At 44.0% G+C, this 26,233-nt stretch overlaps 1 long non-coding RNA gene across 1 annotated transcript in view; it reads left to right on the top strand.

The window, feature by feature from the left end:
- The window catches only part of LOC142160514 (uncharacterized), a 92,969-nt gene that overhangs the window by 5,945 nt on the left and 60,791 nt on the right, over positions 1–26,233 (top strand). The window lies entirely within an intron of this gene.

The following is a 26,233-nucleotide window of genomic DNA, read 5'->3' as shown; positions in this document are numbered from 1 at the left end:
AAGTTTTTAATTGTTAAGACACCTAAAGACACAGGCCACAATATAACATTCAGCAATGGGCAGTTGGCCTGATATTGCAGTTTGTGTGGGCTGAAAGTGACCAAATGTCCTCATAATGATTCTCCTGAATAGTTTTTGTCCCAAATAATCACGCTCTGTCCCGCTGGATCTCTAATATTCTATATTGTACCATTGAAGTCCACCCACACAAGTTCTGACCAAGCAAAAACTTCTTGGCAGTGGGCGGTAATGACACTAATTTGACTCTGGTACCAAGCTTTTGAATAGGAACATTGTGACCCCACCATGTGACAAATTATTGTAAAAAAAAAAAATGAGCTTTAGTGTAAAGTCCTAGTATCTGTCTGCCTTGCAAATGATAGCTGTGAAATCACCGCAGTTACAGACTACTTTCTTTCATTGGATGAATCCTGGCCTGGGGGATGTGAGACTGTAGGTATTTTTCTTATTCAGGAAAGTGCTTTAATGAATCAGTTCGTATTGTTTTACCCATACTCCTGTCAGAAAGACTTTCACCTCAGGCAACAAAGAAGTTAATGTCTCGGTGTACCCTTAGTGGTCACCGCTCATTAAATATGGCTGCTTCGTTACACATGCACATTCCGAGCAGGAGGAAGGTCAGGAGGTTTAATGAAGTTTTCAGGGTATTTTTTTGCTGACATTAGGAGCTGTCTGCGATCAGGAAGGATATTTAATGATAGCTGTCCACTGCGAGGTGACAGGTCTGTACCAGGCACGATGAATAAAATAATGCATTTAAATTTTAACATTTAATCAGTGATTCATTTTTAACACTATCCTTGGATACTTTGCTGAAGCTAAAACCATAATTACAATGTTTGGTATTTTTAACACACCAGCCATAGCCTACTGTAACAACATTTGACAGGTAAGCCTTGTATTTGTTTAAGATGTATATGATGCCTGAGGGTAAATATGTCAACCTGTCCTGTTGTAAAATCGAAGATCTTCCTGGATTTGGCCAGTGGGATTTAAAAAGCAATTTAATTAAATGCAAAAACTCTGGCGTACGAGGTTGGTACATCTATATTTTCCAAACCTCCACTCCCCCGTTTTGCCCTTAATTAAATTGCCGTTTTAAATTCTGCTGCTCATATTGCCAAAATATGGAAATTTTACAACACTGCAGGTTAATACATTTACACCCTGGTGGTCATTGGCACCAGTTATAAAATCGTTCTTGTTATTCAATGTTTTAAAACAACTAGAATTTATAGTGCAGCTCAATTGCGTGGGAAAGGTTTTTAAACCACCCATACCATTATAGAGCAAAATCAGTTATAAAAGTGTACTCCTCCTTTTCTATTTAGCTTTTCTTGCTAATATGGCTTGGCTATAATTTAACTTAGCTGGTGGAGGAGCTGTCCTATCAGCTGAGGATCCTGTGACACTGATCTCAAGTGAGCCAATCATGAGCCTGTTTTAAAAGCTAGCAGACCTCTTAGCTTGATGATGTCACAGGAAGTTCTTACGAGCACAGTACTTGGAATAATCACACGGTTATTTAATCCTCATTTATACACACCGAGAAGATGGCTAACTCCAAGCACACGTGACAAAATTGTCACTTTAGAAAAAACGATACATATGTTTAGTTACTGCATAGAGTGTTGTCTGTTCAGATATCTGTTTAATGTGCAGCTATGTGAGGTGACAGGTACTCTTTAATACACACGGGCTAATACTCTTAGGTTTACATGACTCCAGACAGGGCCTGATTAAGGGTTCAGACCGACCTACGCTAATACACTCATAGCGCACACTCACCTTCCATGATAGGCAAATATACGGTTGTTAAAAACGAACTTGTCCTTAATTTAAAATCCATCTTCCTAAACCTCCCCCACAATCAATGTTTATATTCCAGTGCTTTGTAAATTCAGCCCCACTTGGTTGTTTTAAAAGGGTCAAAACAATCTTTGTCACTCATTTACTTGGAATAAAACCAGAGCTGTATAGCACAACGTAGGCCTGTATGAGCGCTACTAAGGGTGAAGATGTGAAGGGGGAGTGGGACTGTCAGACCTGCAACTGTCGCCACCCTAGTTTCTCCTACTCGCTTATCCTCAAGCGCCCACCCAAGGATGATTCATTGTCTTCAACCTATACCATGGGAAAATGCCAAGATTGAAACCTTACTACATTTTTCTTTCTTGTGTTCTCTTTACTTTGGAAAAAACTATTCTCATATTTTAGTTTCCAAAAATTGGGCACTCCCCCCCCCAAAAAAAAACAAATTCTGGCACCCTAAGCTGCAGCCTAGTCAGCCTATTGGATAATCAGACCCTGACTCCAAAGCTTCCTACATAGTAATTGCTATCCTGTGCCCCTTGTGAATAATGCCAATGTCCAGGGGAAGCTGATAGTTGTTGAGACTTAAAAGTAACAATGACTGTACCGAGTGACCACTGAGATAATAGTGGCGGAATTAGTGGCTCTATATAAATAAATGATGATGATGATGATGATGATGATGATGATGATAATAGAGCTTGTGATTTTATGAAGCTGACCAGCGAAACTAAATTTTTTAGCCCAGGGGGCAATACTCGACTCAGCAGCCTATTAGGAACATTTTAATGGGAAAAAAATGCAGGTGGCCCAGAGACCCAGCCCATGGTAGCCCACTATGGGACCGGCCTGGTCCACTTTCCACCCCATCATTCCATGAACATTTCCCATGAGGCCACACACTTTGGCAGTATGACAGGTCCCCTTATGAGGATTGGTACTGTCCTATATAAATTGGGATTGTAAGTAGGTATTCCTCAGATCATTAGCACGTATTGCAAATATCATTATTTTTTAGTAACCATTGTATAAAGTTACAGACCATTGCAGGTTGTTAAAGGCTATGATGCTGTCTCATAACAAAAATGGTACTAGCAACAATTGTTGCTAGTTGCGGTTTGGGGTATAAGGGGTAAATAAGTAATAAAGTGGACTGCCAATTTGCTACCATACAAGCCCCTCAAATACATACATGGGTGCGTGTGCCCCAGAAGTCCTCATTTCCTGATGGTTACAGGGGTGTGGGTGTAACTGAGAGAATTGGAAGCATGCTCTAAAGAGCCAGGGGCTTGGGCTAGATGAATTGGAGGCACAATTTTTGATTTTGGGAAAAAAGTATGGGTATAGTGGACATGTTGCTTTTAGCATTGGAAGGTTGACCCTGTCTCTCCATTTACTTTTGGATTAAACAAAGATTATGCCATCATGTATATGAAATACAAGTTGTTCCCTGTGTATTTACTGTATACCATTGAAAAATATATATGTATAAAGATAAAATGGGTGTTTGCAGACTCTTTTTATTTATGCACATGTTTATGTCTGTCCCTGTAAAAGTGTGTTATTATTTATGTTTGTGTATATATTTTATCGTTACAAGACTCTCCTTGGCATGCGTGACATGTGGGTGTTAAAGATTTTGCCATGTGAGTTCTTTAAGAACACAAAGACAGAACATTAGTGAATGGTATTTAATATGACAAAATTTCACCATTCCTATTGAATACAAATAGTTCCAACAAATTGATATAAAGAAATAGAAATATTAAACAGTTTCTTAAAACACAGAAACAGAACCTCTACACTTATGTACTCACCAAATCTGCATCGTGGGTGAAGGCTAGAAGGTTGCTACATTTTTCAATAACAATCTGATCCTCAAAATAATATGCTGCTTAATAAAAAGGTTAACTATAAATTAAAATTTTCCTCTTGACCTTGGCAATTTAGCCACATTTGGTTCTCTCATAGCATTTAGCTGTTATTGCACAGGCTTCAAATAAGTCTCTGACCATTTTCTAAATCGAATGTAGCCATGTAGTGTTACATTGTATCACTGGAAATGATATCATGTCCCCTGGAGTGTATTACCTACTAGCTGACTGTAAAACACAGAGATCACATTGTCAGTACATTGTGTTCAATATGTGCGCTGGTAGGAACCCCAGACGGATGCAACGCAATGTCTGCTGTGCTCAGAGGTAATATTCTACCCTGGGAGTCTGTGGCCAGGCCTGTGAATTATTCACAACATCTGGCAGCTGCGTTGCTGAAATCTGTGTGTGCAGTGAATACACCTTGTAAACAAGATCACAAAGATGATGTGATTAGAACACTGCGGATATAAAAGGCACCCTTTTTGTTTTAACATTGTCCTGTATTGGCCGAATCAATGTGACTGTTAACTGGCTGAACATAAAAGGGAATTTATTTCTGTAGACACAAAGTAGCAAATAATAATAAATAGATGAGTATAGTTGCTAGACAGGCTGCATATCAATGTAACTTTCCTTTAGGGTTTAAAATACAACAAAGAGATGTAATCCTGGAAATTAAGGTTCCTGTATACATATAACAGACTATGGGGTCTATTTATAATTTCTTATTATAGTGAAATTCTTCAGCTGGGACAGTTGCTCAGATAGGAGAATGTCCCAGGGAATAGTCTTTACCTGCAGGTTCTTCTGGCCTATTTTACACCTTGTGATAGCAAAGAAGGGAGGAGCATGAAGCCTGTCAGGGAAGGATCCAAAGATCCCTCTCCTGCTATGCTCCGCCCATAGCATGGAACGGCTAACGCCATCTTAACGCCACCCTCCCGGCAGAGTGTGTACAGCCTTTGCTGCAAAAAGTCTCGATTTTTCCATTTCCTCTGAGGCAGAGATCAGCAGGGCCGTCTTGCCCATTGGGCACGCTGGGCAGGTGCCCGGGGGCCCTGCAGCCCAGGGGGGCCCTCTGGAGGCAGGAAAAAAAAGAAATCCCTGAAAAAAAAGAAGAAAATACTTACCATGCTGTCAGCTGGCGATCCGGCTCCCTCCCTGGTCTCCTCCTCCGTCGCGCTCGCAGTGCATGTTGGGCGTGACGTCATCACGCCCGCCCGACATCCATTGCGGAGTGCGATGGAGGAGGAGACCAGGGAGGGAGCCGGATCGCCAGCTGACAGCACGGTAAGTATTTTCTTCTTTTTTTTCAGGGATTTCTTTTTCCTGCCTCCGACGGGCCCCCCTGGGCTGCAGGGCCCATATATATAATCATTATTTTTTTATTTTTGTAGATATAGGGGCCCCGGTCCACTGCTGTGCCCGGGGGCCCAAGAGGTTCTTAAGAGGGCCCTGGAGATCAGGCCTCGTCCTACACTAACAATGAGATGCATTATTGCTAAAAGGATCTTTCTAGGTGCACATTGCAGGGCCCTCTTAAGAACATCTTGGGCCCCCGGGCACAGCAGTGCTTTGGGGCCCCTATATATCCCCCCAAAAAATAAAATGATTATATATATGGGCCCTGCAGCCCAGGGGGGCCCGTCGGAGGCAGCAAAAAAAAAAAAAAACCTGGAAAAAAAAAAAGCCAATACTTACCTTGCGGTCAGCTGGCGATCCGGCTCCCTCCAAGGTCTCCTCCTCATCGCGCTCCGCAATGGATGTCGGGCGGGCGTGATGACATCACGCCCGACATGCACTGCGAGCGCAGCACGGAGGAAGAGACCATGGAGGGAGCCGGATCGCCAGCTGACCGCAAGGTAAGTATTGGCTTTTTTTTTTCCAGGTTTTTTTTTTTTTTGCTGCCTCCGACGGGCCCCCCTGGGCTGCAGGGCCCCCTGGCACCTGCCCATTGTGCCCAATGGGAAAGACGGCCCTGGCACATTGACCAATGTAAAAATAGACTTGAAATTAATGTAGTACTAATGTGTTAGTTCTTTCCATTATGCACATTTTCAGGTGGATCTGCAAACCTGCAAAAATGGGTTGCCCCCCTTTATGGGTTAAGATCCATGGGGGAAAGTTCAATTTCCCCAGAAGTACCACAGCGCTACAACTTTTACCGTTATTACGGTAGTTTTAGCCGGCTTTCAGCTCGCAGCTCAAGGAGCAGCGAACAAAAAGCCGGCGTTAGAACTACCGTAATAGCGGTAATTACACGCATTGTTAATATTGTGCAGGCCGCATTACTTTTAACAGTAACGCGGCCAGTTGAATTCCCCCCAAGGACTCAGAAGAAGTAGACCTACCTGTATCTTGAAATGATTTAGTGGCCAAATAGGCGCAGCTGCACAAAAGCGGCAGTGTGGGTACTCATTTCATGTGGAGGGTTAATCTGCTTTACCAAATGCACCTCTCCACTCATCTTTATACCTCTACCCTGGTCTCTTATACACACTGTATTCTCACTCCATAGGTCTGGTTCATGTGCAGCTGGCTCTCTATACTCCATGAGGGATGCACTGTTTATTATCTGCTAATATATAAGCTGAGGTTCCAGTGGCAGGTGGTAATTTTCGATCTTTTGGCCCCTCTGGCGCCTCCTTGGCACACAACCAGATACTTTACAAATGCTGCACATCTGCTGTGCTCTGTAACCCCTTCTCCGCTACTGCGTGTGCAGCGAGACTGGTCCTGGCCCTGCTAGCAGCCTCTGTCTGAGCATAACAGGCCCCTTGTCTGCAGTTACAAGGAGAATTGTACATTAGTTATATATAAATATCAAGTTGGGGCGCTATTAAAGATTCAGTTGTATCTAGAGTATGCATGAAATTTCGGTGAAGTGTCTACGTCTGTAAACACCCCCTGTACGGCGCTGATCACTGGAAATGTATGTGATCTTCCCTGAATGCCCCATGTAAAGCACTACATACCACATGTGATGTGAGCTTTACATTGCCTGTATCATGAAGGCGTTCCCACGAAAAGGTTTGCGGCAGGAGCACGGTCTCCTGAGGGGGTGCCTAGTGCTTCCAAATTGAGTAAGCATTATTGATAAGGGCTAAACACCAAAACTAGTCTGTATAAAATTTACAAAAAGCAGTTATGTTTTTAATTGGGTCATTGACAAGGCACTGGTAAAAACTCTCGTAGTCTATGGTCATTTGGAAGCTACAAGCAAAAGGTTCCATAGCTCTTTAAACATATAGGGGTATATTTAAGAAATAACGGTAGTGCACTTACCGTGTAAATTAGTCCACGATGTCTCCTACTCAAATTTATTAAAGGTGCATCGCAGCAGATATCATGGATATCTGCTGCTTTGCACTCCTTATCGTTTTTGCAAGCAGTCACCATACAACAGTATGGTGACTGCTCTGGCCGCAATCTAACAAGTCCCGAAAAAAATCTTTTTTTCGGGAACTGAAGCTGGCGTACATTATCAGAATTGAAGAAATCCAATGCTGTCAGCTCTGCTCCGAAGAGCAGAGCTGGACAGCGCATGTGTGGAGGGATCACATGATCCCTCCCTGTCACTCAGCGCTCTCTCTCTGCAACGATAGTTGCAGAGACAGAGAGGGGATCTTTGTGCGCATGTCCAGTTCTTAGAACTGGACATGCGCAATTGAAGAATGAAAAGAACGAGGAGAAGACCCGGAGACAGCGGTTCCCGAAGAGAGGGGTAAGTATGTTTTTTTACATCACAGAAACAGCAGTTTTTTGGAACTGCTGTTTCTGTGCAGGGTTGTACATAAATGTGAGAAATAGTTCATCCTTATCATTGCGATAAGGATTGAAAACTACTTTTCACTTTATGTGAATATTGATAAATGTGCCTCATAGAAAGAGGCTGGTACTTCTCCTGGTTAATACTTGTATATCCGACATAAGGCTCAGGGTGGTCCGTCTGCAGCTCCTTTGAGGGATAACCATGTTTATGGACAGATGTCTGTAGGATAAGTAGAAATTAGCCATTTCTGCTTCATCATCATCTGCTGACATAAGAAGATTTTGTTAATCACATCTTATATTCAGCATACAGCAACTATGAATTGACCTTCAACTTCCCAGGCAGCAACATATCAATCCAAAACATCTTAATAAGGGGCTGTTTTAATCTTTTCTTATAGGCTATGTCAATACAGATGCTCTCTTCTAGGCATCCAGGAGTGAACTGGAGGGGTAGGGCCGTGAAAATGACATTTGTATCACTTTTCAGAATCCTGCACGCTGACCTATCTGCAGGGTTGAAAAAAGTTCATGTGGAGGTAACGGTAACCCTACCTGTAAAAAGGATGCCCAATGCAGTTAAATTAATGACTAGTCATTAATGCCAACATGAATCCTATTCACTGCGATAATCATCTGCTATTGCTTGTATTGTCCAATATCATCATCACCATTTATTTATATAGCGCCACTAATTCCGCAGCGCTGTACAGAGAACTCATTCACATCAGTCCCTGCCCCATTGGAGCTTGCAGTCTAAATTCCCTAACAATATGACCTCTTCTACTGATAAGAACCATTCCTGCCATCCTGAATACTTTTGCTTTTATTATATAACACAACCCCTTCCAAACAGTGCAAAATGCTCTGTCCCCTAACCTCCCACTTACTTTGGTATGGTTGTTACCTGTGCTGAATCAATTAAATGTCTACTTGTCTACTTTTGGATATAATTTATCATTTTACAGCATCAGCTCTGCAGTAGAGCTCTATGGAAGCTGTATTGTGAGCAAAAAAAGTGGACAACCCCTTTAATTGATGAAAATAGGGTCATGGGGGAGAGTCTGGTAAAAGTTTTTTTTTAACATACTAAGCCCAGGTTATTGCAGTTGCAAAGTAAGTGGATCACAGCATCAGAGTATAATCACAAAGTTGAAAGAAATCAGTTTGGCAGGTATGTATGTGTCTAATCTATTTAATGAGCCAATACAGCGCTTTAAGTCTTCTTTTTCTAAATCTGTGAAATGTACTTGTTGACCCATTTAAAGTAGGGATGAGCGCACTCGGATTTCTGAAATCCGAGCCCACCCGAACGTTGCGGATCCGAGTCGGATCCGAGACAGATCCGGGTATTGGCGCCAAATTCAAAAGTGAAACTGAGGCTCTGACTCATAATCCCGTTGTCGGATCTCGCGATACTCGGATCCTATAAATTCCCCGCTAGTCGCCGCCATCTTCACTCGGGCATTGATCAGGGTAGAGGGAGGGTGTGTTAGGTGGTCCTCTGTGCTGTTTAGTTCTGTGCTGTTTAGTTCTGTGCTGTATAGTTCTGTGCTGTTTAGTTCTGTGCTGTTTAGTTCTGTGCTGTTTAGTTCTGTGCTGTTTAGTTCTGTGCTGTTTAGTGCTGTGCTGTGCTGTGCTGTGTTCTGCAGTATCAGTCCAGTGGTGCTGTGTGCTGTGCTCTGTCCTTCTGAGGTCAGTGGTGCTGCTGGGTCCTGTGCTGTGTCCTGTTCAGTCCAGTGGTGCTGTGTCCTGTGCTCTGTGCTTCTAAGGGCATAGTTATTTCCCCAATATTCCCAAGTTTTTTAAAAATAAAAAAAAAGTAAAAAAAAATAAAAAATTAAAAAAAAATAAAATATATAATAATTATAACCAAATTTGCAAAACCAATCCAGCAGTATAAGTCCATTGGTACTGCAATATTACCAAGTTCACACATTCTGCAGTATCTTGTGCTACATATAATGGAGACCAAAAATTTGGAGGATAAAGTAGGGAAAGATCAAGACCCACTTCCTCCTAATGCTGAAGCTGCTGCCACTAGTCATGACATAGACGATGAAATGCCATCAACGTCGTCTTCCAAGCCCGATGCCCAATCTCGTAGTACCGGGCATGTAAAATCCAAAAAGCCCAAGTTAAGAAAAAGTAGCAAAAAGAGAAACTTAAAATCATCTGAGGAGAAACGTAAAGTTGCCAATATGCCATTTACGACACGGAGTGGCAAGGAACGGCTTAGGCCCTGGCCCGTGTTCATGACTAGTGGTTCAGCTTCACCCACGGATCTTAGCCCTCCTCCTCCTCCCCCCCCCTACAAAAAATTGAAGAGAGTTATGCTGTCAGCAACAAAACAGCAAACAACTCTGCCTTCTAAAGAGAAATTATCACAAATCCCCAAGGCGAGTCCAAGGGTGTTGGTGGTTGTCAAGCCTGACCTTCCCATCACTGTACGGGAAGAGGTGGCTCGGGAGGAGGCTATTGATGATGTAGCTGGCGCTGTGGAGGAACTTGATGATGAGGATGGTGATGTGGTTATTGTAAATGAGGCACCAGGGGGGGAAACAGCTGATGTCCATGGGATGAAAAAGCCCATCGTCATGCCTGGTCAGAAGACCAAAAAATGCACCTCTTCGGTCTGGAGTTATTTTTATCCAAATCCAGACAACCAATGTATGGCAATATGTAGCTTATGTAAAGCTCAAATAAGCAGGGGTAAGGATCTTGCCCACCTAGGAACATCCTCCCTTATATGTCACCTGAATAACCTTCATAGTTCAGTGGTTAGTTCAGGAACTGGGGCTAGGACCCTCATCGGTACAGGGACACCTAAATCCCGTGGTCCAGTTGGATACACACCAGCAACACCCTCCTCGTCAACTTCCTCCACAATCTCCATCAGATTCAGTCCTGCAGCCCAAGTCAGCAGCCAGACTGAGTCCTCCTCAATACGGGATTCATCCGAGGAATCCTGCAGCGGTACGCCTACTACTGCCACTGCTGCTGTTGCTGCTGTTAGTCGGTCATCTTCCCAGAGGGGAAGTCGTAAGACCGCTAAGTCTTTCACCAAACAATTGACCGTCCAACAGTCGTTTGCCATGACCACCAAATACGATAGTAGTCACCCTATTGCAAAGCGTATAACTGCGGCTGTAACTGCAATGTTGGTGTTAGACGTGCGCCCGGTGTCCGCCATCAGTGGAGTGGGATTTAGAGGGTTGATGGAGGTATTGTGTCCCCGGTACCAAATCCCCTCGAGATTCCACTTCACTAGGCAGGCGATACCAAAAATGTACAGAGAAGTACGATCAAGTGTCCTCAGTGCTCTTAAAAATGCGGTTGTACCCACTGTCCACTTAACCACGGACATGTGGACAAGTGGTTCTGGGCAAACGAAGGACTATATGACTGTGACAGCCCACTGGGTAGATGCATCCCCTTCCGCAGCAACAGCAACAGCTGCATCAGTAGCAGCATCTACAAAATGGCTGCTCATGCAAAGGCAGGCAACATTGTGCATTACAGGCTTTAATAAGAGGCACAACGCTGACAACATATTAGAGAAAATGAGGGAAATTATCTCCCAGTGGCTTACCCCACTTAGACTCTCATGGGGATTTGTGGTGTCAGACAATGCCAGTAACATTGTGCGGGCATTAAATATGGGCAATTTCCAGCACGTCCCATGTTTTGCCCACACCATTAATTTGGTGGTGCAGCATTACCTCAAGAGTGACAGGGGTGTGCAGGAGATGCTTGCGGTGGCCCGCAAAATTGCTGGACACTTTCGGCATTCAGCCAGTGCCTACCGCAGACTAGAGGCACATCAAAAAAGCTTGAACCTGCCCTGCCATCACCTCAAACAAGAGGTTGTGACGCGCTGGAACTCCACCCTCTATATGCTGCAGAGGATGGAGGAGCAGCAAAAGGCCATTCAGGCCTACACAGCCACCTACGACATAGGCAAAGGAGTGGGGATGCGCCTGAGTCAAGCGCAGTGGAGACTGATTTCCGTGTTGTGCAAGGTTCTGCAGCCATTTGAACTTGCCACACGAGAAGTCAGTTCCGACACTGCCAGCTTGAGTCAGGTCATTCCCCTGATCAGGCTGTTGCAGAAGCAGCTGGAGAAAGTGAGGGAGGAGCTGGTAAGCCATTGCGATTACAGCAAGCATGTAGCTCTTGTGGATGTAGCCCTTCGTACGCTTTGCCAGGATCCGAGGGTGGTCACTCTTTTAAAGTCAGAGGAATACATTCTGGCCACCGTGCTCGATCCTCAGTTTAAAGCGTATGTTGTGTCTCTGTTTCCGGCGGACACAAATCTACAGCGGTGCAAAGACCTGCTGGTCAGGAGATTGTCCTCTGAAGAGGACCGTGACATGCCAACAGCTCCACCCTCATTTTCTTCCACATCTATGGCTGCGAGGAAAAAGCTCAGTTTTCCCAAAAGAGGCACTGGCGGGGATGCTGATAACATCTGGTCCGGACTGAAGGACCTGCCAACCATTGCAGACATGTCTACTCTCGCTGCATTGGATGCTGTGACAATAGAAAAAATTGTGGATGATTACTTTGCTGACACCATCCAAGTAGACATGTCAGACAGTCCATATTGTTACTGGCAGGAAAAAAAGGCAGTTTGGAAGCCCCTGTACAAACTGGCTCTATTTTACCTGAGTTGTCCCCCCTCCAGTGTGTACTCGGAAAGAGTTTTTAGTGCAGCGGGGAACCTGGTCAGTGAGCGGCGAAGGAGGTTGCTTCCTCATAACGTTGAAAAAATGATGTTTATAAAAATGAATAATCAATTCCTCAATGAAGTACAGCACTGCCCTCCAGATACTACAGAGGGACCTGTGGTTGTGGAGTCCAGCGGGGACGAATTGATAATGTGTGATGAGGAGGAAGTACACACTGTAGGGGGAGAGGAATCAGAGGTTGAGGATGAGGACGACATCTTGCCTCAGTAGAGCCTGTTTAGTCTGTACAGGGAGAGATGAATAGCTTTTTTGGTGTGGGGGCCCAAACAAACCAATCATTTCAGTCAAAGTTGTTTGGTAGGCCCTGTCGCTGAAATTATTGGTTTGTTAAAGTGTGCATGTCCTATTTCAACAACAGACCTCTCAACTGCAGCTCATCCCTCCTCTGCGGGGATAATGTCTCCTGTGCTCTGACACGTCACTCTGTGTACTCTCAGCCTCAGGATCTGACACTACAGCTACCATGCCTCTTGTAGCAGCCCTCACTCCAGGGCCTCTTCCATGTGCAGTGTCCCCCTCTCTCTTGGGTTCACTATAGTGGCATGGAGTTCTCCCCCTCATCCAGGGCACACATTCCTTGCCCTGGCTCAGTCACCACGCTCAGACTTCCAGGCAATGCTGGGGGAGCCTGGGAGCTTCCACCCCAGGTCCCCAGCTACAACTCTCCTCTCCTGTGTCTTCTCTCTCTTTCTGACACTTTAAAGATCGTGCCTTTAAATGAAAAAGTCAGTCTTCATTGCACGACTATGTGCAAGTGCAACAGGGACATTTTTTTGGGTTTACAAAGTCAAACAATAACACTACGACCCTGTCTGTCTGGGGTCTGTCAATGACGAATTGTCTGGAGCATGTTTGGAGGAGGTATTGTGGCCCCGGTATCAAATTGGGTACCGGGGCCACCCCACTATGCAGTCCAGATACTTGTTTGGTGGAATTCCGACACGTGGAGGGTTTTTAAATTATATTGTGGCCTCGGTACCAAATTGTGTACCGGGGCCACCACACTACGCAGTCAAGATACTTGTTTGGTGGAATTCAGACCAGTTGAGGGTTTTATTATTATATTGTGTGGACCACTCTATCTATACCACACTACAACTCTATACCACTCTATTTCCTACTTTAATTCTATTTAATTCTATTTCCTACTTTAATTCTATTACTAATTAATTACCATAAAGAGGAACAAAAAAAACCAATTTTACCAAAAGTATAATATGACTTAGACTTACAAACACTACACTTTAAAGATCGTGCCTTTAAATGAAAAAGTCAGTCTTCATTGCACGACTATGTGCAACAGGGACATTTTTTTGGGTTTACAAAGTCAAACAATAACACTACGACCCTGTCTGTCTGGGGTCTGTCAATGACGAATTGTCTGGAGCATGTTTGGAGGAGGTATTGTGGCCCCGGTATCAAATTGGGTACCGGGGCCACCCCACTATGCAGTCCAGATACTTGTTTGGTGGAATTCCGACACGTGGAGGGTTTTTAAATTATATTGTGGCCTCGGTACCAAATTGTGTACCGGGGCCACCACACTACGCAGTCAAGATACTTGTTTGGTGGAATTCAGACCAGTTGAGGGTTTTATTATTATATTGTGTGGACCACTCTATCTATACCACACTACAACTCTATACCACTCTATTTCCTACTTTAATTCTATTTAATTCTATTTCCTACTTTAATTCTATTACTAATTAATTACCATAAAGAGGAACAAAAAAAACCAATTTTACCAAAAGTATAATATGACTTAGACTTACAAACACCACACTTTAAAGATCGTGCCTTTAAATGAAAAAGTCAGTCTTCATTGCACGACTATGTGCAACAGGGACATTTTTTTGGGTTTACAAAGTCAAACAATAACACTACGACCCTGTCTGTCTGGGGTCTGTCAATGACGAATTGTCTGGAGCATGTTTGGAGGAGGTATTGTGGCCCCGGTATCAAATTGGGTACCGGGGCCACCCCACTATGCAGTCCAGATACTTGTTTGGTGGAATTCCGACACGTGGAGGGTTTTTAAATTATATTGTGGCCTCGGTACCAAATTGTGTACTGGGGCCACCACACTACGCAGTCAAGATAGATAGATGCGTATTGCGTATCATAGATAAAGTACATTCAGTGGTGTGGGGCAAATTGAAAAATATTCCAAATGCACTGACATTATCAAAAACAAGAGGTTGTCACACGCTAAAACTCCAACATGTATATGATGGAGAGGATGGAGGAGCAGCCGTATGTGTAGTGTAATGCAGATCTGTTGAAGGTTTTTTATATATTTTATTGTGGTGCCCAGTGCCCACTCCTCTACGCAGTCCAGATACATTTATTGGTGCGAATCATAAAAGTTCAGGGTTTTTAATATATATTGTGGTGACCCACTCCTCTACGCAGTCCAGGTACATTTATTGGTGCGAATCATAAAAGTTCAGGGTTTTTAATATATATTGTGGTGACCCACTCCTCTACGCAGTCCAGGTACATTTATTGGTGCGAATCATAAAAGTTCAGGGTTTTTAATAGATATTGTGGTGACCCACTCCTCTACGCAGTCCAGGTACATTTATTGGTGCGAATCATAAAAGTTCAGGGTTTTTAATATATATTGTGGTGACCCACTCCTCTACGCAGTCCAGGTACATTTATTGGTGCGATTCATAAAAGTTCAGGGTTTTTAATATATATTGTGGTGACCCACTCCTCTACGCAGTCCAGGTACATTTATTGGTGCGATTCATAAAAGTTCAGGGTTTTTAATATATATTGTGGTGACCCACTCCTCTACGCAGTCCAGGTACATTTATTGGTGCGAATCATAAAAGTTCAGGGTTTTTAATAGATATTGTGGTGACCCACTCCTCTACGCAGTCCAGGTACAATTATTGGTGCGAATCATAAAAGTTCAGGGTTTTTAAGATATTGTGGTGACCCACTCCTCTACGCAGTCCAGGTACAATTATTGGTGCGAATCATAAAAGTTCAGGGTTTTTAAGATATTGTGGTGACCCACTCCTCTACGCAGTCCAGGTACAATTATTGGTGCGAATCATAAAAGTTCAGGGTTTTTAAGATATTGTGGTGACCCACTCCTCTACGCAGTCCAGGTACAATTATTGGTGCGAATCATAAAAGTTCAGGGTTTTTAATATATATTGTGGTGACCCACTCCTCTACGCAGTCCAGAAAGATACCTTGTTGCAACGTTTTGGACTAATAACTATATTGTGAGGTGTTCACAATACACTGTAAATTAGTGGAAATGCTTGTTATTGAATGTTATTGAGGTTAATAATAGCCTAGGAGTGAAAATAAGCCCAAAAACTTGATTTTTAAACTTTTTATGTTTTTTTCAAAAAAAATCCGAATCCAATACCTTAAATCCGAACCGAGACCTTTCGTCAAGTGTTTTGCGAGACAAATCCGAACCTCAAAAATAACGAAAATCCGGATCCAAAACACAAAACACGAGACCTCAAAAGTCGCCGGTGCACATCCCTAATTTAAAGTTGCCTTTATAGTACTGTACACCTATCATAATTCCTACCAATGTTATAGTCAATTTCTAACTCATTCACTCTTGCCCAGTTTAACTGGTCCCTTTAATCCTGCACATGTGGGCATTGTATAACTCATCTGAACATTCTTTATTTTAAACACAATACTTGTCCTTAAAATAAATTGGCGAATAGGGTAGGCCAAAGATTATTCCCGCAAAATGTATTGTTAGTGAGTGTATCAAGTATTGTTTTAAATTATTCATCGGCCCACATCAATTTTTTTCATTTACCTTGACTGACAAAGCAATTTACCAGATCCCATGTATATTAATGAATTCTAATATATAGAGATGAATGACTTTGTCTGCCGGACAACCAATACTCTGATGTTTCATTAAACATTAATAGTAATACAGTAGAAAGTTAAAAAAAATAAAAAAGCAGTACATTTAAGATGTGGGAAGAGTGCCAAATACCTAAACATTAATATAGCTCCCTGATGGCCAACAGGTGGCCCTAGGGCCCTCAGAGCCTTCACCCACGGCCTCCAGCTCCTTTCTCCTCTATTGTCATATTTGTTTGCTATAGCTTGTACCAATTGTTTAACGTATCACTGATATTAAGGGTAACGTACGCCGCTTTTTAAGGTTAGATGCCCATGCTATGTGTCCCCTGAAGTCTACCAGGTCGCCTAGCATCACTCATGTAGCTACTGGAGTGCATTTAAATCAGGGTGGTTATCTTAGATAAAACAAGCTGCAATTTGTGCTGCATCCAGCAGAGGGGGATAATACTATGTGAAAAGTGTTCTCCCTTATTTTGTTTTATTTATGGCTGTGTCGATAAGAGTCGATAAAACCCTCTAAGTGCGCAGTGAGAGGTAACAGCTTCAGACGAACAGCTACAAATATCCCTTTACAATCTTGTGCAGCAGGCATAGTGGCTCAGAGACACTGACTGAAGGCCAGAGTCTGGGTAATAATAAAGTGTAACAAAGTAAAATATCAATATCAATATTGTGAGATATTTATGTATACTAGAAAGGGAGTGAACGAGAAGGAATGGTGTTTGTATGTAGGCAAAGAGGAACAAAGTAATAGCATTGTCTATTTCTAAGAGCAGACCAGAGAGGGATAAACAGGAAAATAAAACCAGTGTGAGAAATAGCTATGTATACAAAAGATACAAAGAGGAATGCAATGAGGAACTGCTTTGAACAGTATTCATGGAAAAAACAAGATTACTACATATAATAAAGAGTGAAAACTGTGGGAGATCGCTGTGTATATTATGGAGAGAGACGCAGAGTGGGAGGTAGCTGTGTAAATTATACAGAAAAGAAAGTGGGAGATAGCTGTGTATACTAACAGACTGAGAGATACCTGTCTATAATATAGAGAGGACCAGAAGGGCATAGTGGAAGATAGCTGTGTATATCATAAAAGGGCACAGTGGGAGATAGCTGTGTATATCATAAAAGGGCATAATGGGAGGTAGCTGTGTATATCATAGAAGGGCATAATGGGAGATAGCTGTGTATATCATAAAAGGGCACAGTGGGAGATAGCTGTGTATATCATAGAAGGGCATAATGGGAGGTAGCTGTGTATATCATAGAAGGGCATAGTGGGAGGTAGCTGTGTATATCATAGAAGGGCACAGTGGGAGATAGCTGTGTATATCACAGAAGGGCACAGTGGGAGATAGCTGTGTATATCATAGAAGGGCATAATGGGAGATAGCTGTGTATATCATAGAAGGGCATAATGGGAGATAGCTGTGTATATCATAGAAGGGCATAATGGGAGATAGCTGTGTATACCGTAGAAGGGCATAGTGGAAGGTAGCTGTGTATACCATAGAAGGGCATAGTGGGAGGTAGCTGTGTATATCACAGAAGGGCACAGTGGGAGAGAGCTGTGTATATCATAGAAGGGCATAATGGGAGATAGCTGTGTATATCATAGAAGGGCATAATGGGAGATAGCTGTGTATACCGTAGAAGGGCATAGTGGAAGGTAGCTGTGTATACCATAGAAGGGCATAGTGGGAGGTAGCTGTGTATATCACAGAAGGGCACAGTGGGAGATAGCTGTGTATATCATAGAAGGGCACAGTGGGAGATACCTGTGTATATCAAAGAAGGGCACAGTGGGAGATAGCTGTGTATATCATAGAAGGGCATAATGGGAGATAGCTGTGTATATCATAGAAGGGCATAATGGGAGATACCTGTGTATATCAAAGAAGGGCACAGTGGGAGATAGCTGTGTATATCATAGAAGGGCATAATGGGAGATAGCTGTGTATATCATAGAAGGGCATAATGGGAGATAGCTGTGTATATCACATAAGGGCACAGTGGGAGATAGCTGTGTATACCGTAGAAGGGCACAGTGGGAGATAGCTGTGTATATCATAGAAGGGCATAATGGGAGATAGCTGTGTATATCAAAGAAGGGCACAGTGGGAGATAGCTGTGTATATCATAGAAGGGCATAATGGGAGATAGCTGTGTATATCATAGAAGGGCATAATGGGAGATAGCTGTGTATATCATAGAAGGGCATAATGGGAGATAGCTGTGTATATCACAGAAGGGCACAGTGGGAGATAGCTGTGTATATCATAGAAGGGCACAGTGGGAGATACCTGTGTATATCAAAGAAGGGCACAGTGGGAGATAGCTGTGTATATCATAGAAGGGCATAATGGGAGATAGCTGTGTATATCATAGAAGGGCATAATGGGAGATAGCTGTGTATATCATAGAAGGGCATAATGGGAGATAGCTGTGTATATCATAGAAGGGCATAATGGGAGATAGCTGTGTATATCATAGAAGGGCATAATGGGAGATACCTGTGTATATCAAAGAAGGGCACAGTGGGAGATAGCTGTGTATATCATAGAAGGGCATAATGGGAGATAGCTGTGTATATCATAGAAGGGCACAGTGGGAGATAGCTGTGTATATCACATAAGGGCACAGTGGGAGATAGCTGTGTATATCACATAAGGGCACAGTGGGAGATAGCTGTGTATATCACATAAGGGCACAATAGGAGATAGCTGTGTATATCATAGAAGGGCACAGTGGGAGATAGCTGTGTATACCGTAGAAGGGCATAATGGGAGATAGCTGTGTATATCAGAGAAGGGCATAATGGGAGATAGCTGTGTATATCACATAAGGGCACAATAGGAGATAGCTGTGTATATCATAGAAGGGCACAGTGGGAGATAGCTGTGTATACCGTAGAAGGGCATAATGGGAGATAGCTGTGTATATCAGAGAAGGGCATAATGGGAGATAGCTGTGTATATCATAGAAGGGCATAATGGGAGATAGCTGTGTATATCAGAGAAGGGCACAGTGGGAGATAGCTGTGTATATCACATAAGGGCACAGTGGGAGATAGCTGTGTATATCACATAAGGGCACAGTGGGAGATAGCTGTGTATATCACATAAGGGCATAGTGGGAGATAGCTGTGTATATCATAGAAGGGCATAATGGGAGATAGCTGTGTATATCACATAAGGGCACAGTGGGAGATAGCTGTGTATATCATAGAAGGGCACAGTGGGAGATAGCTGTGTATATCGTAGAAGGGCACAGTGGGAGATAGCTGTGTATACCGTAGAAGGGCATAATGGGAGATAGCTGTGTATATCAGAGAAGGGCATAATGGGAGATAGCTGTGTATATCACATAAGGGCATAGTGGGAGATAGCTGTGTATATCATAGAAGGGCATAATGGGAGATAGCTGTGTATATCAAAGAAGGGCATAGTGGGAGATAGCTGTGTATATCATAGAAGGGCATAATGGGAGATAGCTGTGTATATCAAAGAAGGGCATAGTGGGAGATAGCTGTGTATATCATAGAAGGGCATAATGGGAGATAGCTGTGTATATCATAGAAGGTCATAATGGGAGATAGCTGTGTATATCATAGAAGGGCACAGTGGGAGATAGCTGTGTATACCGTAGAAGGGCATAATGGGAGATAGCTGTGTATATCATAGAAGGGCATAATGGGAGATAGCTGTGTATATCAAAGAAGGGCACAGTGGGAGATAGCTGTGTATATCATAGAAGGGCATAATGGGAGATAGCTGTGTATATCATAGAAGGGCACAGTGGGAGATAGCTGTGTATATCACATAAGGGCACAGTGGGAGATAGCTGTGTATATCACATAAGGGCACAGTGGGAGATAGCTGTGTATATCATAGAAGGGCACAGTGGGAGATAGCTGTGTATACCATAGAAGGGCACAGTGGGAGATAGCTGTGTATATCACATAAGGGCACAGTGGGAGATAGCTGTGTATATCATAGAAGGGCACAGTGGGAGATAGCTGTGTATACCGTAGAAGGGCATAGTGGGAGATAGCTGTGTATACCATAGAAGGGCATAATGGGAGATAGCTGTGTATATCATAGAAGGGCACAGTGGGAGATAGCTGTGTATATCACATAAGGGCACAGTGGGAAATAGCTGTGTATATCACATAAGGGCACAGTGGGAGATAGCTGTGTATATCATAGAAGGGCACAGTGGGAGATAGCTGTGTATACCATAGAAGGGCATAATGGGAGATAGCTGTGTATATCAGAGAAGGGCATAATGGGAGATAGCTGTGTATATCACATAAGGGCATAGTGGGAGATAGCTGTGTATATCATAGAAGGGCATAATGGGAGATAGCTGTGTATATCATAGAAGGGCACAGTGGGAGATAGCTGTGTATATCAAAGAAGGGCACAGTGGGAGATAGCTGTGTATATCATAGAAGGGCATAATGGGAGATAGCTGTGTATATCAAAGAAGGGCATAGTGGGAGATAGCTGTGTATATCATAGAAGGGCATAATGGGAGATAGCTGTGTATATCATAGAAGGGCATAATGGGAGGTAGCTGTGTATACCGTAGAAGGGCATAGTGGGAGATAGCTGTGTATACCGTAGAAGGGCATAATGGGAGATAGCTGTGTATATCATAGAAGGGCATAATGGGAGATAGCTGTGTATATCAAAGAAGGGCACAGTGGGAGATAGCTGTGTATATCATAGAAGGGCATAATGGGAGATAGCTGTGTATATCATAGAAGGGCACAGTGGGAGATAGCTGTGTATATCACATAAGGGCACAGTGGGAGATAGCTGTGTATATCACATAAGGGCACAGTGGGAGATAGCTGTGTATATCATAGAAGGGCACAGTGGGAGATAGCTGTGTATACCATAGAAGGGCATAATGGGAGATAGCTGTGTATATCATAGAAGGGCACAGTGGGAGATAGCTGTGTATATCACATAAGGGCACAGTGGGAGATAGCTGTGTATATCACATAAGGGCACAGTGGGAGATAGCTGTGTATATCACATAAGGGCACAGTGGGAGATAGCTGTGTATATCATAGAAGGGCACAGTGGGAGATAGCTGTGTATACCGTAGAAGGGCATAGTGGGAGATAGCTGTGTATATCATAGAAGGGCACAGTGGGAGATAGCTGTGTATATCACATAAGGGCACAGTGGGAAATAGCTGTGTATATCACATAAGGGCACAGTGGGAGATAGCTGTGTATATCATAGAAGGGCACAGTGGGAGATAGCTGTGTATACCATAGAAGGGCATAATGGGAGATAGCTGTGTATATCAGAGAAGGGCATAATGGGAGATAGCTGTGTATATCACATAAGGGCATAGTGGGAGATAGCTGTGTATATCATAGAAGGGCATAATGGGAGATAGCTGTGTATATCATAGAAGGGCACAGTGGGAGATAGCTGTGTATATCAAAGAAGGGCACAGTGGGAGATAGCTGTGTATATCATAGAAGGGCATAATGGGAGATAGCTGTGTATATCAAAGAAGGGCACAGTGGGAGATAGCTGTGTATATCATAGAAGGGCATAATGGGAGATAGCTGTGTATATCATAGAAGGGCATAATGGGAGATAGCTGTGTATATCACATAAGGGCACAGTGGGAGATAGCTGTGTATATCACATAAGGGCACAGTGGGAGATAGCTGTGTATATCATAGAAGGGCACAATGGGAGATAGCTGTGTATACCGTAGAAGGGCATAATGGGAGATAGCTGTGTATACCATAGAAGGGCATAGTGGGAGGTAGCTGTGTATATCACATAAGGGCACAGTGGGAGATAGCTGTGTATATCATAGAAGGGCATAATGGGAGATAGCTGTGTATATCATAGAAGGGCATAATGGGAGGTAGCTGTGTATACCGTAGAAGGGCATAGTGGGAGATAGCTGTGTATACCGTAGAAGGGCACAGTGGGAGGTAGCTGTGTATATCATAGAAGGGCATAGTGGGAGGTAGCTGTGTATATCACAGAAGGGCACAGTGGGAGATAGCTGTGTATACCATAGAAGGGCATAGTGGGAGGTAGCTGTGTATTCTTTGGACATTTAATTAAAAAGACATTAAACAATAGTCCCAAGGGCAGGCTGGGCTGGGTGGCAGTGAGGCATCTGCCCCCTGGACCGGTCCCATAGTGGGCTAACTTGGACTGGAGCACTGAGCCACCTGCTTTTTTTCTCCCTTTAAAATTTTCCAAATAGACTGCTGAGTCAAGTTTGGCCCTCTGGGCTAAAATTTGCCAACCCTCCCTTATAGTCCCCACAAGCCTGTAAATTACACAAATAGCCCTTACACAGTACGCACCAGGCCCGATAAGCTTGGACCAGCCAGACCAGTGCCCTCCACCAATGCCAGTTACAGCAAACAACATTAAAAGACATGTAGGAGGGGGGGAAGAGTTAGAAAAAGGGACAAAGAAAAAGGTGGTCCCCAGGATAGATAGAGATAGAGTCATGGACTGACCTATTGCCCTGGACAATCATTTGGCCTGTCAAGCCTTTACCTGAAGCCCCCAGCACTATGCCCTTGCTCTGACATTCTCTGCTTTATCACATAAGAGTGAACATTATAGAGGTAGTCGGCTTCCACGTTATGTGACTTTCTGTACAACACAGGGAGGTCCATAGCACATGTAATTGGCGGAGGAGGAGGGAGTGCAGTGCAGTCTGCACCACATGGTCACCATCCTTCATATGCCTGCTTCAGACTGAGTAGAAAGGTAAGTGGGAGGTCTGAGTGGCATATTGGGCCATTTTGTGGCATGTGAAAGATCATGTTTAGGCATTTAGCAAAAAGTGCTGTGGGGGTAGGGGCAATATTTTTGGGCTGTTTTTTTTATTACTGAGATTAAAGGTAATATGCCTATTGAAGGAGGATGTGTATCAGATTGCCCATCACAAGGTTAGAGACAAGCAAAGTGGAAGATAACTGGATATATAATAGGGATAGAAGAATGGTAGGAGATTGTAGGGAAAAGTAGAGTGGGAGATGGCTAGTTATATTATAGAGATAGGTGCAAAGTGGGAGATAGCTGTGTATACTATAGACACAGGAGTAGAGAGAGAGATGGTTGTGTAACGCCCCCTGCGGGGAAAGACAGGGACAGGAAAACTACGTGTGTTCTCCCCTGACTATGTGTATGCTGGTAACTACACTTGTCCCCACAGCACGGGTTAGCACAGGAAACCACAGGAACAAGAGCCTACCTTTAATGGGGGCCTGACGTCTTGCCCCTGGACACAATTACATAGCACACCCAAAATACTGTAATATAAACAATACTCGCCACACAGACAGAATAAATACAGTATACAGTACTTTGCACGCTACTTACCAGAGCACACCGCTGTTAGCCAACCAGCCGGTTGCTACAGCACCACAGGAGCCTCCGCTCTACTGTACCTCCTAACCACGTGTGCCCACCTCACACAGGACCGCGCCTACACTCACGAGGCTCCCACGCCTCTACCTCATCACCACCAGGGCCGTCTGCCCTTCACACCATGGGCCTCTGCCCAGCTACACACAGAGCCTTGTGCTCTGATTAATGGGCCTCAGCCCCCTCTCTACCTCAGGGCTTTGAGCCCACTAACTAGGTGTGGTGCACTAACTTTATCGGGGCCTAGTGCCCAGGTCCCTGGGCCTTGTGCCCCTAATTCACGGTGCCAACGGGCCTTGTGCCCGACTGTGCCCACGGGCCTAGTGCCCGAATTAACGCTGAGTATACTTACCTGCTCTGCACAGGATACTCAACTTGCCACGCCGTCTTCCGCTTCTTTCTCCGGGTCTTCCAGACCCTCCAGCCGGCGGCGCCTCTTCTCCTCTTCGGCGCTGGATCTCCTGTTGCTGCTGGGGCGGGGGCGCTCTCAGCCCTGACAAGGGCTCCCTGCCGGCGATCACTGCTTGATTGTAGTCTTCGGGCGGCAGGGTAGCTCACGGCCCTTACAAGGGCCCCCTGCCGCCGCTGCCGCTGGTCCTGTTGCTGGACGTCTTGAAGATACGTCCTCCCTCTTCTCCGCCGACGGACTTCTGACAAAATGGCGCCACCCGGCGACTTATATAGTCGCCGGCGTGACGTCATTAGCCGGCGCGAGCGCTGATTGGCTCGCGTCGGCGCCAATCTTTTGAATGGCCGGGCGCGAGCCGCGATTGGCTCGCGCATCCGGCCGCTGATTGGCCAGCAGGGAAAGATGAGCCCTGATTGGCTCATCCTTCCCCCGCGCACGGGACCTGCTGGAAGAAAGTCATACTCACCGCTGCTGGATCGATAAATGGGTAAGTTCTTCTCCTCTTCTTTCTTCACCCACTTGCAGGGCTCAGCTACCAGGGGACTCTTCACCCCCTCCCCGGGCACCAGGCACATCTTCAGCCCCTCCAGGGGCATAGCGATGGCGGGCACCTTCGCCCGCTTCTCGGGCACCATCTCCACAGTTGTGTATAATATAGAGAAAGGTGCAGAGTGGGAGATGGCTGTGTATTCTATAGAGACAGGAGCAGAGTGGGAGATGACTGTGTATATTATAGAGACAGGAATAGAGTGGGATATTGCTTTGTATACTAAAGAGACAGGAGCAGAGTGGGATATTGCTTTGTATACTATAGAGACAGGAGCAGAGTGGGATATTGCTTTGTATACTAAAGAGACAGGAGCAGAGTGGGATATTGCTTTGTATACTATAGAGACAGGAGCAGAGTTGGAGATGGCTGTGTAAACTATAGAGACAGGAGCAGAGTTGGAGATGGTTATGTATACTATATAGACCGGTGCAGAGTGGGAGATGGCTGTGTATACTATAGAGACAGGAGCAGAGTGGGATATTGCTTTGTATACTATAGAGACAGGAGCAGAGTTGGAGATGGCTGTGTATACTATAGAGACAGGAGCAGAGTTGGAGATGGTTATGTATACTATATAGACCGGTGCAGAGTTGGAGATGGCTGTGTAAACTATAGAGACAGGAGCAGAGTTGGAGATGGTTATGTATACTATATAGACCGGTGCAGAGTGGGAGATGGCTGTGTATTCTATAGAGACAGGAGCAGAGTGGGAGATATTTGTGTGTACTAGAGACAGTGGTAGAAGCAGAGTTAGAGATAGCTGTGTATAATATAGCGAGAGGAACAGACTGAGAGAACAGTGAGATAGGGCTGTGCTTAACATAGCGAGACGAGTAGAGTAAGAGACAGCTATGTACAATATAGAGGGGAATAAAGTGAAACAAAGCTATTTATATTGTAGGGAGCAAACAGATATAGCTAAGTACATTATATATAGATAGATGTAGTTGTGTTTATTATAGAAAAACAGGCTGAATGTGTACAAATAATAGTATTAGAGATATGGTATAAATTACAGAAAGAGCAGAGCTGTACATACTTTGTTCTTCTCTATAAGATATAGTGCTCTTTCACCTCTACCTAGTATAGCTCATATGCCTTTAGCTTGCTGTGTATGTCATGTTGGTTATGCAGAACTGCCTGCCCCCCAAAGCTCTGCATAACCTTTCCTGCAGCACCATCACATGTGCAGAACAGAGAAGGAAGACAGGGAGGGAGCCCAGAGGGGAGCAGAGGGACTACTGCTCCATTTATATTACCTTAAATAAAAACACTGTTCATTCGTGACCACATCAGTGTCTCAGAGCAGTCGCTAGCAAGAATGACTCTCACTCTGCAAGGTGACAGAATGACAAGGATTGAAATGAGGTACAAATGAGCCCCTTATTGTACAAGGTCTTAGCTTCATTGCCACAGGATGAGATTTCCAGAAAGAGTAACATGGACAGACTGTGAGATCTATAGCAAGTAGTGCTACAAATTCAGAGTTTTGGGACAACTGATCTGTTGTATGTGGTTCCAAGAATCAATTCTGATTGTGACTCAAGGTGCCCCATTTGTTTACAGACAATTCAGACAATATTCATGAGAACGTAGTTTATCTGCTCACTAGTTTCTCTTCAATATTGGCCACAAAGAACCTTAGTACTGTTATGGATTCATAGTTAAATGTTAGGCTACATTCTCATGAATATTGTATTCATGAGAATGTCTACTCTCCCGGAATGTCTAGAAGATGCCCGACT

This window comes from Mixophyes fleayi, chromosome 6 (assembly GCF_038048845.1).
Source record: "Mixophyes fleayi isolate aMixFle1 chromosome 6, aMixFle1.hap1, whole genome shotgun sequence".
In the NCBI taxonomy this organism is placed as follows: Eukaryota; Metazoa; Chordata; class Amphibia; order Anura; family Limnodynastidae; genus Mixophyes; species Mixophyes fleayi.
Note: the sequence above shows the minus strand (reverse complement) of the source record. Positions and strands in the feature narration are given on the sequence as shown.